The following is an 18,465-nucleotide window of genomic DNA, read 5'->3' as shown; positions in this document are numbered from 1 at the left end:
CAACATGAGCTGGCAATCACAAATTCCTTATATCAGCAGGCAAACAAGTACAAGACCACATGGCAACATCCTTGTTCAAAGCACTGGCATACGTTGGATTAAATCATCACCCGGCAGGAACATCTCAGGGAGGTCCATAAAACTCGAGCCATGTGCGGTACAATCTGTTGGTCTGACCACCGATGATGTGATGTCTCTGGACCTAGCTCCATCACATTGACATAGAGCCAAAAGGCAGAAGCACTGGATGTTTCTAAGCTTCGTGTTGACTCATGCCATATTAACTTCTGTCAGACTCTTTCTGACAGGCTCAGCACCTTGGACAATCAAGCTGCCATCGATGTTGAGGAGACATGGTCCAAAATCAGGGATATCATGTTCAACACAGCTGCTGAAGTCCTCGGCTTCACCACATCCAAACATAAGGACTGGTTTGACAATCAGGATGTTGAAGCGCAAGCCCTGTTGAACACCATGCATACAGCTCACTTGCCGTGGATCAACGATAAATCCAGCACTGTGAAGAAGTCAGCATATACTCGGGCAAGAAATGCAGAACAGACCCGCCTGTGTGAAATGAAGAACAGATGGTGGCAGTCAAAAGCAGAAGAACTTCAGTCTGCTGCAGATCAATATGATATGAAGGCATTCTACCACGGTCTTAAGGCAGTCTATGGGTCCACAAGAGCTGTTTCTACACCTGTACGTGCCACTGACAGAACTCTACTTTCAGACTAGGCTGAGATCATCAGACGCTGGGTCGATAATTTTCAGTTGGTATTGAACCAGCCAGCTGCCTTTGATGAATCACTGCTTAGCAACATAACGCAGTGGCCAACGGCCTCAGACCTGGATGATATTCCATCCCAGGAAGAAGTTGCATGTGCCATCTGGTTAAGCCCCGGGCTCTGACGGCATTTCAAGTGAGGTGCTGAAGGAAGGTGGACCATCTCTTTGCATAATTCAGCAAAATTTGGAGCGAGGAAGCTGTGCCTTAAGACTTTAAAGATGCACTGATTGTTCACATATATAAGCGCATGGGGGACAGAGCCTGCTGTGACAACCATCACGGCATCTCGTTGCTCTACATTGTAGGCAAAGTGTTGGCACGTATTCTGTTGAACCGGCTCCAACAACACGTTTATGACAGCGACATCATCCCGGAAAGTCAGTGTGGATTTTGTGCAGGCCGTGGTACTATGGACATGGTATGTACCATTAGGCAGATTCAAGAGAAGTGCCGAGAACAACACCATGATCTTTATATGATCTTTATTGACCTCACGAAAGCCTTTGACTCAGTTTCTCACACCGGGCTCTGGCTTATTCTGCGTAAGATTGGATGCCCAGAGAAATTCGTTAACATCATCCGTTCATTTCATGATGGCATGCTTGGTCAGGTGCTGGATGATGGCGAGCTGTCTGACCCATTTGACATCTCCAATGGCACCAAACAGGCCTGTGTGCTCGCCCCACTGTTATTCAGCGTCTTCTTTTCCATGATGCTGTCTGTGGCTTTTAAGGACTGTGACATGGGCATTCCAATCCAGTTCCGTACACATGGCGGTGTCTTCAATCTACGCAGGCTTCAGGCTCACACAAAGACACATTTCGCAATTCTGCGTGACCTCTTGTATGCAGATGACTGTGCACTGTTGGCGCACACCCTTACCGAAGCTCAGTCACTATTCGATCGTTTCAGAACTGCAGCTTCCCGGTTTGGGCTCATTGTCAGTCTAAAGAAGACAGAAGTCCTGCTTCAAGTGGTGAACAAGTTAAACTCCAACCCACCGGTAATTACTGCAGGTGACACAGTGCTGACAAGCTGTTGACAAGTTCTGCTACCTCGGTAGCATTCTCACAGCTGATGCGACAGCGGACTCCGACATCAGTGCCTGCATCGCAAAACCTAGTGTTGCCTTCAGTCGACTGTCTAAAAGAATATGGGATGAACACGGCATATGGCTAGACACAAAGGTGGCAGTATGTAAGGCAGTCATCCTCACAGTTCTGTTGTATGGATCTGAGTCCTGGACCATTTATCGCCAGCAGATAACCAAACTTGATCAGTTCCATATGCACTGTCTCCGTCATATTGCACATGTCAAATGGCAGGATAAAGTCCCAAATACTGAGGTACTCCAAACCTGTGGCATCACTGGTATTGTGGCCTTCCTGCTCGCTGCTTAGTTTCGCTGGTCTGGACATGTTGTACTCATGGCAGATTCACGCCTGCCGAAGCAGGTTTTCTCTGGCCAGCTCCAGAGCGGCATGCGCTCTCAAGGAGGGAAATCAAACGTGACAAGGACGGCCTCAAAGCCAATTTGAAACTATGCAACATGGACCCAAATGACCTTGAATAGATGGTCGCAGACAGGACATCATGGCGAGCACAGTGCCATACTGCCATACACTGCTTTGAGTCCAGCCGGTTCACTGTTGCTGTAGACAAACGAAGACGCCGAAAGCTCAATACATTTAAAATAACAACATCTAGCCAGTTTATGTGCAACACCTGTGGCCGGCCATGTGCTTCGAGGATTGGCCTCTATTCACATCGTAGGACGCACCAACAACAACTGTGACGAGATCTGTCGTGTCGACAGCTCAGACCATGACTGAAGTCACGTTTTCTCCAGCATTTGTCATCTCGTGCAGTCCTTAGTTTTGGTTACCCGCATGACTAGCTTTGTTGTGCTAAGCAGCATTAAGGCATGTCAAGCTTTTTTCACTTAACGACCCGATAGCAGCATGTGTATATTTGATGTGAACGCTGATACGGGAGCTGCAGTGGAAGAAGCAGCCCTCATGTAAAGCCCTCCTCGTGTGAAGACCTACTTGTGTAAAGACCAGCGAGTCTACCTGTGCGTGTCCACCGAGCAAGGACACTGACAACGCGCCACTCACCCTAGCACTTAAGTATCTTTTTTCATTTTTTTTAAACTGTTTTCCTTATACATTCCGATATGTCTTTTCCACACATAACATGTGCCCTCAAGCACATCTCTGTTATCTGTTACAGACAGTTTACATGATATAGACGAAGGACACAACGCAACCCACACAACCTACGGCCACTTTGCACTTCTTTCCAGCCTTCACCACACAGTCCACCCTCAGCATCCTTGCACTGACATGGATACATCCAGAGGATACAGCAACACCCGTTGCTCTCTCCAAAAACTTCTCTCACACCCCTTGACATGCCGGTAGGGGTAGGGGAACAGGTTTGCTCATTCCAAACAACTGTACATTTTCACCTCACTCCTCTCAATGTAACAATACTTATTTTGAATTCCATGCTATTACTACAATCCAACCCACAAAAATCCATGTTGTTGTCATGTATCGCTCTCCAGGTCAGCTGGCAAACTTTCTTGAGGAGCTGGATGTCCTGCTGTCCTACTTCCCTGAAGATGGCAGGCCACTTGTGGTTCTTGGAGATTTCAACATACACCAAGACAAGCCTCAGGCCACTGGACTTCATGCTCTTCTGGCCTCGTTCGACTTGGAAAGACTAAGCACTACAGCAACTCACAGATCGGACAACCAGCTGGACCTCATTTTTACACGTAACTGTACCAACACAAATATTCTTGTTACTCCTTTACATGTCTCTGATCACTACTTTGTTCAATTCAACATGACTCTCACATCTATATTAAAATAGACTCTGCCTTTAGTGTCCTTTCGCCGTAACCTCCGTTCTCTTTTACCCACACACATTTCCACTGCAGCCTCTACCTCTCTTCCCACACAAAACTTATTTTCCACCCTGGATGTAAGCACTGCCACATACACACTAGGCTCTACTTTAACAACCTGTATAGACAGCATCTGGCCTCTCTCCTCTAGGCCAGCACGTATGACACTGCCCAACCCCTGACTCTTTGACGTTCTTCGTGAACATCAGACTGACCTCAGGGTGGCTGAGAGGAGATGGCAGAAATCTAAAGATCCAACAGATTTAGGTAAGTATCAGTCTCTGCTAGCATCTTTTTCAGATAATGTTAAATCTGCAAAAACTTCCTATTACCAGGACAAGATCAACAGCACCGCAGACACTTGCACCATATTTAGAACATTCAACACACTCCTCTGTCCTCCCCCTCACTGCCTGACACCTCACTGACAGCATGAAAATGTCTTTGCCACATTTTTTTTACTAATAAGGTTACAGCCATCAACAATACATTCTCAGCACCACACCCTCTCAAACACCCACCTCCTATATGCAACTCTTCTATCTCTATGTTCTCTCCTCTGACTGACACTGAGGTCTCTAAACTTCTCCTCTCCAACCACCCCACCACCTGTCCCCTTGACCCCATTCCTTCCCACCTTCTCCAAGCCATCTCTCCGTCCATCCTACCTGCACTCACACACATAATTAACACATCTCTACTTATAGGCATTTTCCCACACTACATTTAAGCAGGCTCAAGTAACCCTGCTGCTTAAAAAACCTGCACTTAACCCCACACAAGTGGAACACTACAGACCAGCCTCTCTCATCCCATTCATGGCGAAAACACTTGAAAGGGCAGTTTTTAATCAGATCTCTGCCTATCTCTCGCAGAACAAGCTGCTGGATGACAATCAGTCAGGCTTCAAAGTGGACATTCCACCGAGACTGCCCTGCTGTCTGTCACTGAGTCGCTGACACAGGTGAGAGCTGGATCCAGATCATCTGTCCTGATTCTACTGGACCTTTCTGCAGCCTTTGACACAGTCAACCATCAGATCCTACTCTCCACCTTCTCTACTCTGGGCATCACAGGAACTGTGCTTGACTGGTTGAAGTCCTATCTCTCAGGTAGGTCCTTCAAGGTATACTGGAGAGGTGAGGTGTCCAAGTCACATCAGCTACTTACTGGGGTACCTCAGGACTCAGTGCTTGGGCCACTTCTCTATATACATAACATCACTGGGATCCATCATTCAGGCACATGGGTTGTCTTACCACTGCTATGCTGATGACACACAGCTCTACTTGTCTTTCCAGCCCAATGACACCACTGTGACTGCTCGAATCTCGGCCTCTTTGTCAGACATCTCGGCCTGGATGAAGGAACACCACCAGCAACTTAACCCAGCAAAGACTGAGCTCCTCGTCTTTCCAGCCAACCCTGCTGTTGAACACAACATCGCCGTTCAGCTGGGTTCAACTACTGTACTGCAAATGATCCAGAATGCAGCAGCACAACTGGTCTTTGGTTCATTAAAGACAGCCCATGTGACACCACTCCTTGTCTCTCTTCACTGGCTGCCGGTTGATGCACGGATCAAATTCAAGGCTCTGATGCTTATATATTCTTGTTGCACTGTAATCTGTCTTGGATACTACTATTCTGATGCTAGTAAAACTTTGTATTGCAGCACATTTAGTACCACTGTCTCCTTAAGCTGAATCGTTTAAGATGTATTATTCCTCTTTTGTAAGTCCCTTTGGATAAAAGCGTCTGCCAAATGAATAAATGTAAATGTGAAGGTACACCAATGAGATTGAATGGAGAGCACATGGAGACATTAGCAACTGCCTCTCAGTTTTTTTCTTCTGTGGAAAATACCCTAGTAATCTCAGACTTCATTCACACTTGTCTCTGATCCTGGCATAATTACCGGGAAGCCTTCTATGTGAACGCAAGCCAAGCCGGAACGCCAGAAAATTCCAGCAGTAAATTCCGGCATTCCCAAGATCAATCCCGGAACGTGTCTGTGTGAACAAAGGCAGAGCAAATATCGTGAAGGGTGTGTGTAGTAGTGATGATGTATTTATTATGCGAAGGAGAAAGTTTGTATGCAGAATAAAGATGTAACAGTTTCAGGGTAGACCGCGGTTTTAAAAAACAGACATTTTCTCATTCACACCATTGCGTGAATATAAAGTTTTCTGGTTTTTATTTTGTCAAATCCAAGTTAAGGAATTAATTTTTCAGTGTAAATATCAGTTTCATTAAGAAACAATTGGCTACATTTACAGCATCACAAACCTGACATGATAAAATAAATATATAAATCCCTCTTTCATTCAGAGAACGCAGCACATGAAATTTCGGAGTCTGAACATTTTTTCCCTCTTGTTGACAGTGTGGTTGAAATCTGCGATGTAAGAATACTTTGGGTTTTTTAAATTTTGATGATGGTTACCCAGTTTGTAAACTGTGTTGAAAAAAAATGTAGTCTCATGCAGGGAACACTCCAAAGCTGAAGTACCATCTCCGAGAGCATCATGCCACAGAGTTTGCGAAGATGAATGCAAGTGAAAATAAAGTAAAAATAAAAATAATGTGCAACAGTAAGTATACAATGATATATATATATATATATATATATATATATATATATATATATATATATATATATATACAAATGTTTTATTTGTAAAGTACTATAAAAAAAAAAAAAAAAAAATTGTTCCAGCTATTTATAAAAGTAGGCCTAGTAACCTACTGCAGAAAAAAAAATCTATAAAATAGGCTACCATGCAAATCTTTTACCATTACATCCCTAATACAGAAAAAAATAAAAAAATAAGATTACAATTACTACAAATTTGTGTGATGTCAAGACATGCTACTCGCTATCCAAGCAGATGGTAAAATTAATTTTGATTTGTTTTACAATAGGATGAAAGAGCAGGCTCTAGAGAGAGAACACGCAGGTTATCAGTAAACTCAAGATGCTGTACAGATCTTTATGGGGTTGAGTGTGGTGCGAGACATTACAGAAGCTCACGCAAGTGATGCGTTCTGCTCTATTCTAGTGTATTTCTGTAGCGTGTGCTTCAACAGGGCTTCCCTCACTATCAGCACTCCAGAGATGGGATAGTGCAGAGCTGATCACTTGAATCACATAAAGGAAGCATCAAAGTAACCCATATGACTCCAGTGGTTTAATATATGTGTTCAGAAGCGATGCAATCACTTTGGGTGAGAAACAGATCAATATTTCAGTCCTTTTTTACTATAAATCTCCACTTTCACTTTCTGAATGTGAGAGTGAAAGTGGAGATTTATAGTAAAAAAAAAAAAAAAAAGGATTGAAATATTGAACTGTTTTTCACCCACACCTATCATGTCACTTCTGGAGTCTTATGGATTACTTTTCTGCTGCCTTTGTGTGATTTTTGAAGCTTGAAATGTCTGGTCACCATTCAATTAATTTTATTAACCTGCAGAACTGAAATATTCTTCTAAAATTCTTCAGTTGTGTTCAGCAGAAGAAAGAAAGTCATACACATCTGGGATGCATGAAGGTGAGTAAATAATGAGAGAATTTTCATTGGTGAACTATCCCTTTAAGAGGTCTTTTCCCCAACACTTGATCACTGATACAGGGTGCTTCTTATTTCCTAAATTGTGCATCCTTGTTTCCTCGCTACTCCGTCCTCGAGCATGTGACCCCGAAACCGATCAAAGTCTGCCATCATGAAGGATGTATCAGTTCACTAAATGCTCCATGAGGAGGCAAGGTCAGAGGGCGGAGGAAGCTTACAGACGAAGCTTGAGTGAGGAAGCACGGGAGCATCCTATGCAGAAGACTTTTTAGCCGAAGCACCTGATGCACATATTAATTCTCCTCCCCCTTCACATCTGACACAATAGTTTTAATTCATGGATCATCTATGCAGTTTAAATAAACAATAATTGACACATACTTCAACAGTGAATCTTGAATTATTTGAATTTATTATGAATATATTAATAAATACAAAGTTTCAATAACATAACAGCAAGTGTGCTGAGGCACAGCAGCTGCGCAAAAACACACTCTGAAGTGATGCGTGAGTGAGCAGGACATTTCATTTTACAAATTCTTCTTGCTTTGATTCCTCTGTCCTCGTTTCCTTTCCTTGGATCCTTTCCTCATTTCCTAAGAGGGTGGAGCTAGGAAGGAAGTAAAGGAAATGAGGATGCAAAATTTTAGAAAAGAGAAGCATCCACGGAATTGCTGTTTTTGTCTGTGATATGTGCATCAGTGTAATAATTTCCCCAGACACATCGCAAAGGTTCTGCCCTACTGCAACCAGTGTTTAGAACTCACACAGAGCTGAATGAAATGTCAGAATATAATGTCGCGTTAAGCCTGTATATATAATTAGATGCGTTAATCCTGTCAAAGAAAATGTATCACGTTAAAAATTTTAAATTAATTGCATTTAGTTTATGTAATACAGGACAACAATAATTCATATTTTATTAACCATATGCCCTAACCCGATCCCTAAACCTAATCATCAATAGAATAAAAATTTAATCTTAGAGGAAAATGCAACCTCTCAATCGCTCCCACCATTGTATATGTGACCTGATTACTTCCTGATTCTCTGTGTCTCAAAGGGAGCTCGTGCAACACATTATCAGAAGTGCTAAAAGGAAAGGTGATCCCGCAGGAATTTATGCAAAAAATGTCTTATAGGGGAATGGCACTTGGCAGTAATTCGGCTGAATGGGATTGATTTCAGGGTACATGAACTTTAATAAGCAACATTTAGATTTCCTGTGTGATCATGTTGATGAGTTTTGGAGGTCTTGGTTTGGTATCTGGTACGATATATGGTACTATACAGTATATACTGTATAAAGTACCATAGTATCTGCTAGTAACAGCTAATGTCCCTAAAATGCATTAATGCAAATTGAGTTTGCTATTGTTAGCTAACTCAATTTGCATTAATACATTTTTAGGGACATTAGCTGTTTTGCCAACAGCAGATACTATGGTAGTAAAAGAATGACTAGACACAAGAGAAAATATGATTCAATTCAACAGAATTATCTTTTGGGTTTTCAAAACACATCCCTCTCACAGCACTATATTAATAAATGGCTCTGAAAAAAATAAAATACTGACGCTAACAGAGAAAGTCTCCAGTCAGTCTTAGAAAGAGGCAATTATGGATTATGTGGCGGCTTCTCAGGGCTAGTTCTAGACATTTAAGAGGCCCTGTAGGCAAAATTTATGTCGGAGGCCCCCTCAACCCCCTTCACAAAACATATTTTTGATTAGAAAAACTAAAAGAATGTTTTATGTTTCAGCAGTTATGTAAACATCAATTTTACTTTGGAGTAGTTCACAAAGTTAACTAATGTTACAATAGGTGTGTTTGACTTTACACAGGCCTGCGCAGACCGATTGGTGCCTGACTAGAAGTAGTGCATATTGGTTAGAAATGTTTTGAATAAAACATTTTTTTTTTTTTTTTACTTATTTGTATTAATTACTTTGGTATGACATGCAACAAAGTGGTAGCTCATTCAAATAATCACTTAGTCACATAATTTGCTTCAAATAGTATAATTTATTTCAAAGATTCAATGCCATAAACTTTGTAAACTTTGGCAAATCAATGAGTTCAAAAGATCCCCATCTTTAAGCTCGACCTCTGTAAGTCAAGCATCTATATACTTAAAGACTTGGGGGCAAAAAGCATAATATCTCACTTTTTATTAGCCTCTTTGTTTCTGCTGCTCTTTTTTTTCTGCAGCACATAAAATTGTGGTTCACGGCTCTTGAGCGCGGCCACATGTACAGCGTAGAGGAAACATTACCTCAACCCTGAAAACACATCCATGGCCATGCGCTTAAGTTTGAGTGCTCGAGACTTTGCGATAGCAAAGTAGACATCAGACTAGTTTTACGTGGTCTTTGTTGCATGTTATAAATTGTAATTGCGAGCAAACTGTCGCACTATACAGCCGTTGCTAACTACCAAGTTCACATGTCTTTTGGATGCCCCCCAACAATGCGGAGGCCCTAGACAGTTGCCTAGTCTGCCTATAGCTAACGACTGCCCTGCGACTTCTATATCCATCATGAGGTTTGCTGGGATGTGCGCCCACTGGAGACAGCATGAATCAAATGGCTAACAGGTCAAAACAGCCCTGTAGCCTCAACATCCCAATTAAAACCAGACAACACACTGAACTCAAGGTTACGGAGTGCTGTGGTAATGTGTTTGACCTTACTTGTAACTTTTGGCGGTTACTTAGTACTACAGCAGGGAGAAAGTCTCACCCTGCGGTGAAGCACAGATTGAGAATCACCATGAGGAACAATTACAAAAGCATGTGATGTTCCAGTGAGGTCTAGAAATAAAACCATTATAAGTTTGTGTCACCGGTCCCAGTGAAAAATAAAACCATAACCGAAGGATGAGTTTGATATTTTTTCTGATTCTCTATTTAAACTGATGTCATTCGCAAGTTCTCTATCTCACTGGTTGCTTCAGGGTAGCTGCTTGGTCTATGTTCAACGTTGGCACTTAATGTTCACACATGGCATTCACACATGGCAAAAAAAAATAAAATAAATATATGTAAGTATCTATATTTTTGTCTTGTTTTCCATGAAAAATATCTTAACATTCTTTAAAAAAGATAAATTCACCTGATAAGCTAAGACATTCATGATTGCGTAAGATATTAAGACATAATTATTTTTTTTTTAAATAAAAAAAAAAAAAAAAATTATATACAGTCTTGAATATAACTGTATTTTTTCTTGTGGCATTGGTAGAGTTTTTCACTTGTTTATTGTTTAAAACAACCAGGTCTCATAGAACCACATTACATGTTTGCAAAATATATATGTAATACATGTTTTACATACCTTGTTGTTCATATCACAGCAGTGTCATGGTGAAATTAACACTAGAGGCACTACAACAACAACTTTTATTCTCTTTCACAAAAAATTAAAAAAATAAATAAAAGGAGTAAAATGGGAGATTATCAGTCTATAAACCCTTTTCGCTCTGCTTCTCACACAATGCTATCTTATGACCACAAAACACTTTTACTTTTGTCTTTCAAGACTGGCCTACCAGATGGTTCAGAATGCAGCAGCGTGTCTGGTCTTCAATAAGCCAAAAAGGGCTCATGTCACTCCACTCTTGATTTCAATCCACTGACTACCTGTAGCTGCCCGCATCAAATTGAAGGTTTTGACTCTGGCCTTCAGGACAGCTAATGGAACCGCACCCACTTACTTCAGTTCACTTCTACAGGTCTATTCTCCAACTCACTCTAGTGGTCCCATCACAAAGAGGCTCAAAGTCTATTTCATGATCGTTCAACCAGCTTCCGCGAGCACTTAACCAATCCACATTAATTGCACTTACTATTGATCTTGCACTTACTGTAAAAAAAATTAATAAATAAATAAAAAATGTGCCTTTACGGCTCCAGCCACCTTGAAAATCTGGAATACAACACTGCAGATGTTGTTGAACTTTGTATGAGAAATTGCTTTTTATATGTTCCACATTTGTAAGTCGCTTTGGATAAAAGCGTCTGCTAAATGACTAAATGTAAATGTACTATAGTGCATGACTTATAAGGCAATACCAGGACCGCACAGGCTTACCTGGGCTTAAAGGAATAGTTCACCCAAAAATGAAAATTCTTTCTTTCTATCTAGCGCCCTTCGCAAGCACTAGGAAGTGTAATCAAGCTTGAAATCACGATCGTGCCTAGAGACTGTAATGGCAAGATGTACAGTGAAAAAGGAGTTGTATTTGGTCTGTTTTGACCCAAAATTTATTAGATTGCTTAAGAAAATATGGATTAAACCACTGTAGTCGTATGGATTACTTTAATGCTACCTTTAGGTGTTTTTTGGAGCTTCAAAGTTTTGATCACCATTCACTTGCATTGTATGGACCTACAGAGCTGAGATATTCTTCCAAAAATCTTCGTTTTTGTTCTGCAGAAGAAAGGAAGTCATACACATCTGGGATGGCATGAGGGTGAAATGAAAATGAGAATTTTCATTTTTGGGTGAACTATTCCTTAAACCCCCATGGGGGCCTCCATTAGTGGAGAATCACATGTAAATGCGTTCAGCGAGAGAAGCAGAGACATTGCGCAACAGCAAAAGCCGTCTGCACTGTTAATAGAATAATGGTCTGCTATTCCTCTCCCCTGAAAGTGACAGTTGTTTATCACTGTAGTTAGATAATGACTCAGGAGAAGGCATAAAAAATGGAAAGTCCACTTACACACTGTGAATTCGGAAACACTAGTTCGAAAGTTCTTCTGCTGAAATCTGTCTCTGAATTCGAACCTCTTCCCCCAGTGGCCAAAACTGGGAGCGTTTTTCAATGTATGGGCATGTACGAGCTCCAGTTTCTGGGTAAAATGTCCACAGAGTGGCACCAAAAGTGAGTAGTATTTGTGGTTGTAAATTATATACAGTAATAAAGTGAACATATCACCTCTACCCTGTAACCCAACCCTAAACCTAACCATAAACCTAACCTACAGTGGAGTAAAAATGTAATTTTAGAGAGAGTATGCAACCTCCTAATTGCACTCACCATTGTTTTTATGATTCTGATTACTTCACGGTTTCTATGGGACCCAGACCCTCATCTTGTAGCGCAATCATTTACGCCATAGGGAAAGGTGATCATGTTGGAACTGATGCATAAAGTAATTCGGCAGAAGAAGGTTGACTTCAGAGTACATGAACATTAATAAGCAACATGTTGACTTACCGTGCATCATATGTCTGTGGTATATGTCACATCACTGTCACGACTACTATGTTGCTCGGAACTGTACCCAAGAATTTCACACACTATTGCACTTGTGTATATGGTTGTGTGACAATAAAAGTGATTTGATTTGATTTCATGTTGTCACTTACTACTGTCACGGTGCGACTGCCTCTACTCCCAACAGGGCTGCCCTGGAAACGATACTCAAGAACCCAGCTGTCTAGGGAAATGCATTGTACCGTAATAGGCGAACTCAACAACATCAATGAGGATGAATTGCTTTTATAAAAATTTCGAAATGAGTCTATTTGAACCATACCCGAGAGCTACATTTTCAAGCAGATTGAGGTGTTTTTTTTTTTGTTCTTTTTTTTTTTTTTTTTTGGTTCGAGTTTGGAAAACGACTTCCGTCAAATTGGCTGATGTACATTTCCAAATGCTCTATTTTGACAACACCTTTAGGCAAATAAGCAATGGCAAGATTCATTGCTGTTTTGAAATTTAATCCATGGCTTATTTACAAGGGAACGAGGACATCCATTTACTCACTCTTTCATGTAAACACAATGACTCCAATGTTGTTTTGAGCTCAAAGTAGAAGCATTTCATGCTAGCATTCAAACCTTTTGAAAACCCACTCTGTGAAATATGCCTTCAGATTATGAAGGATTTGTGATTCAGTTCCCTTTTGTCTTCTCAGATATAAAGATTTTCTGTCTTACTTTTACAGCCTCCGGTTTTGAATCATAATTGTTTTCCATCAAACAGAAATTGGGAAGAAACTGAAATTAGGAATACTCATCTGAGTTGCCTTGCAACTCCCACCAAATGCTTTAGGTTCTTGGCTTCTTTTTCATGACTTCCAGAGAGACTTGCTCAAATAGAGGGAGGAATTCAATGAATGAACTGTGCCCGCTCATAGCTTTTTTCTACTGTATTTGCACACACAATTTCTGCATTGTTTAGCACCAGATTCACTAAGGAACTACGCAAATCAGGTAATGGAGCAAACATGCCAAAAATAATAATAATAAAAATAAAAATATATAATATAATATAATATAATATATCATTTGGTTGAAAAATAAAAGTACTTATGTGGATGAATTTTATGATAATTGTATGCTTTTGTATCATTTTATAGCTTGAAAGCTCAAGCCCCAGTCATTTTGCATGAAAAATAGTGGCCAGCATAGTCTTCAGAATTCCTCCTTTTGTGTTCCATGAAAAAAAAAAAAAAAAAAAAAAAAATATATATATATATATATATATATATATATATATATATATATATATATATATATATATATATATATATATATATTAGTTATTTGGGTTTGAAATTTTTAGGGTGAAAAAAATATAATAGAAACAAGTGCTCCTTAGCCAAACACAAATCATTTTATAAGAGGAAGCATGTCAGAACAAACAGAAGAACATGGTGTCACAAGCTGAAACACTTTCCAAATTAGTGTGGCTTCGCGCTTTCTTCAGACAACCACTCCATGTTTTTCAGAGCAGGAAGCTTGTAGCCCAGATGGTTTCAGCCTTCTTCAGAGGATAAATTGATGCCTGTCTACACTTACACAACAAGATGCTATTTCAATTAATTTACAGCTTATTCTTACACTTTAACGCAGGCTACTTTCCCTCTCTCCCCCCTTCTCTCTTTCTATCACAGTTGAAGGTGTGAGGAACTAGTCCATGATTGCCAGAAGGCTAACCACAATCTCCCACTGCAGGAGAAAAGCTTCCTCCTCTTTCTCATGACAGAAAACAGCTCCACTTGCACTTCACACTTCATTACCCTCTGTAATACTTTGGCACAATGATGTATGGCACTATTCAAATTCATAAGACTAGCTCTTGGCAGAACCAGTTTTAAAACTTGTAAAGTACTGGGATTAAAGTTCGCAAACATACACTAAAATGACTTTTTTCCTTTTATTTTTTACGTCTTAAGGTGGTTGGTAATGACATGTGCGGGATGATATGTTCGAATATGTACAATATGTATTTCTTTAAGTTGCTCAAGGAGTTCTAACCCTAAAACAGCCAAGAGTGGAAAATGATTAGCTAAAAATAATTTCATGTCTCCTTTTATATCATTTGGACTCAAGTAAAAAACATCCAAAGGAATTGGAAAAGGAAAAATGTTGGTTTACAAGGACATTTTTTTAGGTTACAAACTGGTATTTACAAGGGTATTATGCTATAAATGTGGTTTATGAGGACATTTCTAGTGTCCCCATAATTCAAATCGTTTAAAAAACATACTAAACAATGTTTTATTGAAAATGTAAAAATGCAGAAAGTTTTTTGTGAGGGTTAGGGTTAGGGTTAGGGGATAGAATCTACAGTTCGTACAGAATAAAAATAATTATGTCTACGGAGAGTCCTCATAAAGATAGCCGCACCAACATGTGTGTGTGTGATTGTCGTGTGTGTGTGTGTGTGTGTGTGTGTGTGTGTAACCAGTGCTGGGCAGATTACTTGTGAATTGTAAACAGATACTGATTACAAATTCCATGACAAAAAATGCAATCAGTAACGTTATCTTGTAGATTACATTTTTGGGTAATCTAATCTAATTAATTTTGGATTACTTCCAACCTAATTCTATTTTATTTGATGTCACATGCATTTGAGTAGGATAACTAAATTTCATTTTAACATAAAAGTACAACAAGAATGAAAATGTATTCCATTCTTTATTACAAACAAAAAGAGCCTCACAAAAAGTGCTCCTTATGACTAAACATTACACGAATGAACATATCTTACAGCAATGACAGTGCATGGCCAAAGTTTATAATTCATCAAATTGAGACATCAAGTTAATTTTAAGTGCATAAAACAATAGAAACATTATGAAAATGAATTGGTCATAAAATCATAAAAAATTTTTTTTTTTTTAAATGATTATAAAATGAAAAAAATGTAATGACCATAAAATCAACAGCAATGATGTTGATAGGTATACTGATTTAGAATGAAAAATGCAAAAGACTGAAAAAAAAAAGAGAATGATTAGGGTGATCAATAAATTAACAATTTACTGCCGTTGCCTTCTTAATATGTAATCATGTAATAACTGTAGTCCGATTACAAATATTTTAAAATTGAATTTAATCCAATTACAAGTACTTGATTTTTGTAATCTGATTACGTAATCCAGATAATATATAATCTGTTACTACCCAGCACTGTGTGTAACAAAACTGAGAAAAGTTTAGCTTTAAAGTCAAGAAACATCTACTTTTCTTCCCTGATGTGATGTATATCTGAGTGAAATGGTTTATTGAACAAGAAAAAAAGTGTAGGGCAGGACTTGATTTTGTCCACTGGGAATTGATTGGATTGTAGAAAGTAGGTGTTGCAAACTAAATAGAGGCAGATCTAAATGCAAGTTTGCAGTCAGCTGTGGAGGATTACTCTCCACCTGACACACCACCGGCACCCTCCCTTGGAGAACTTTTTATTGAGGAGGATGAGAATGAGGATGGTCAATAGCAGCTAAATTTCACCAAAGGAATCAGTCCATATACCTACTGCGAATCTGTTTTATTAAATGATGCCAAGACTTGACCTTTACCATTTGCATTTTACTCTTTTTCAGAACACATTAAGTTCTTACTAAGATGTTCCTTGAACAAATATTTGAGAACTTTACTATTTTTCAAGAAAAGACTGGATTTTTCACATACTGTAAATTCTTACTGTGAAAATGCTTTTTAGGAATGAAAACACACTCTCTCTCTGTGTGTGTGTGTCTCTCTCTGTCTCTCTCACGCACACACACAGAGAGACAGAGAGAGAGAGAGTTTCTCTCTCACACTGAATGTTCATGCGAAACATCCTGTAGGTTCCTGCAGGTCAGGACTGTCGAAGGCAGCACACAGGTGGTCAGGGACCTTCAGTTCATTCATACGTTCCTAGTATGGTCCAGGATTAAGAACAACATCCTCAAAAAGTATTTTCAGTAGGGTGTCCACATAGTCTAAAATGAGAAAATTATTATTGATATGACAGTGCAAAATTATAATTTTTTCAATCACATCAGGATAAAACAAGCAGCAGTGTACTAAGTAAAAAATTATGCTTACTATTATAATACGCAGCAATTTATGCTTCTGTTGGTGAATGCCCCAAAGTACACATTTTGACAATTGATGTACATCCGCGCATGTGCTGATTCTTGATAGTTATGTATTATTAGTTCAATTGTCCAACTTACTGTATGTAGGTGCTGTTTTTTCACTAAAAAAGGTACATTCACCCTTTTGAACTTTGGCCATCTGACTTTCACTGACACATCGCCACTCCAGTTGCATGCATGTTCCCAATCAGCTTTTCATTATAGTGGAGAGCAGCAAGGAGTAATCTACATGTGTTACACAAGAGATAATGGGGATATATTTATGGAGAGACTTGAATGATGCATGTAGGAGTACTTTACATGTTGTGTCAGCTGACATTCTAATGAAAAGATGCAATATCAACCAGTTTACATTCTGAATATATTGTGAGACAGATTGCACAGAGAATGCATTTTCTGATCAGGGTTCCTCAAGTCTGCTCATATAGCCCTACACTGCATGTCTTTTGCAGTTCTCCTTGCCCTAACACACTTGAATAGCCAAATAAATGAGTAATTTAATAATTGTGTTCAACTGGTCAAAAGCAACTGCAATAAGTCAACTGTGATATTGGAACAGGTGGAATACATGCAGTGCTCAAGGGCCACAAGATCATGACTAAGAAACCCTTCTTTTAACATGGGATGGTACATTGAAGGGATAGTTTACCATATAATTAAATTTGTCATTTACTCACCCTTGTTGCAACTGTACTATTTTGAGAAAGACAAATCAACAGAATGAAGGCCTTGGGCCACCATTCACTTTTCACAGTGAAGAATGAATGGTGACTAGAACTGAACATTCTTCTAAAAATACATGTTGGTGTCCCATAGGAGAAATTCTATTTTATATGACGGCGAGTAAATTACTATTTTCATTTTTGGGGTGAACTATAATGATAAATATTTGAGCAGAACTTATCTCATTTTCTAGTTGCAAAGAAAGACTGTGTTTCTTTCAAATTGACATGGAAACCCAATTGTCTTACAGCTCAACATTCCCAGAAATGGAAATGCCACATTCTTTGGAGCAAATTTCAATAGCAAGCTATGAAAGCCTTTAATTGAAGATGTCTGGTGGTGAGGGCTCAGTTTCGCAATGTCCTTCAAGAGATGTTCTTGCAGCATCAGGTCGCAAAATCTTTCAAAAGCTTTAGTGCCTGCATGAGAGATTAACACAAAAGGACATGCCAAAAGGATGTGTTAACTTCCAAATATCAAAGTACACAGTAAAAAAAGGTTTCTGAAAAACTTCTAATAACTAATTAAATTAGGGATGTCAATCGATTAAAATTTTTAATAGAATTAATTACATGACCTGCTGATTAGTCTAATTAATCGCATATAGCTTATTTGCTGAGAAAGGCTCCCTAATAGAGATAATTCAATATAAATAATACATAATTTCAATATTTATGCATATAATATGTTGTTGGGACTATAATATGTACATGTGTGTGCCTCAGATGAACGAAGTGTCTCACTGGATTTAGAGTCATGATTAGAGTTTAATGATCTCATGTTATGAACCTTGTGATCACATGACAAATTTATTTTTTTTTTTTTTTTTATGTTGACGTTGTCGATAATGTCGACATATCGTTTCAGCCCTACAGGTTATTTTGTTGTTATTGAGGTTTTTATCATGCTACTTGTCCGACTGGGCATATAAAATTCTGTTTAACTTGCTGTGCCAAAAATACAAGCGTTAATGTCGAGCCCTGAATCGCACTGAAGTAATGCATTAAATGAACACCCTAAATTAAATACATTGTCCTGATCAAGCAAAATGCTCACCAGAGAGGTACATTGTTATTTT

At 39.2% G+C, this 18,465-nt stretch overlaps 1 long non-coding RNA gene across 2 annotated transcripts; it reads left to right on the top strand.

Annotated features, from left to right (window-relative positions):
- Positions 1-1,937: 1,937 nt before the first annotated feature.
- LOC127431653 (uncharacterized) lies at positions 1,938-6,178 on the top strand. Of its 2 annotated transcripts, none has more exons than XR_007895637.1 (5): positions 1,938-3,209; positions 3,360-3,572; positions 3,856-3,971; positions 4,580-4,816; positions 5,006-6,178. It is a non-coding gene; the product is annotated as an uncharacterized LOC127431653 (long non-coding RNA). The 2 variants fall into 2 exon arrangements; XR_007895636.1 differs by having other exon boundaries at positions 1,938-3,227.
- The last annotated feature ends 12,287 nt before the right edge of the window (positions 6,179-18,465 follow it).

Source organism: Myxocyprinus asiaticus, chromosome 41, assembly GCF_019703515.2.
Source record: "Myxocyprinus asiaticus isolate MX2 ecotype Aquarium Trade chromosome 41, UBuf_Myxa_2, whole genome shotgun sequence".
Taxonomy (NCBI): Eukaryota; Metazoa; Chordata; class Actinopteri; order Cypriniformes; family Catostomidae; genus Myxocyprinus; species Myxocyprinus asiaticus.
Note: the sequence above shows the minus strand (reverse complement) of the source record. Positions and strands in the feature narration are given on the sequence as shown.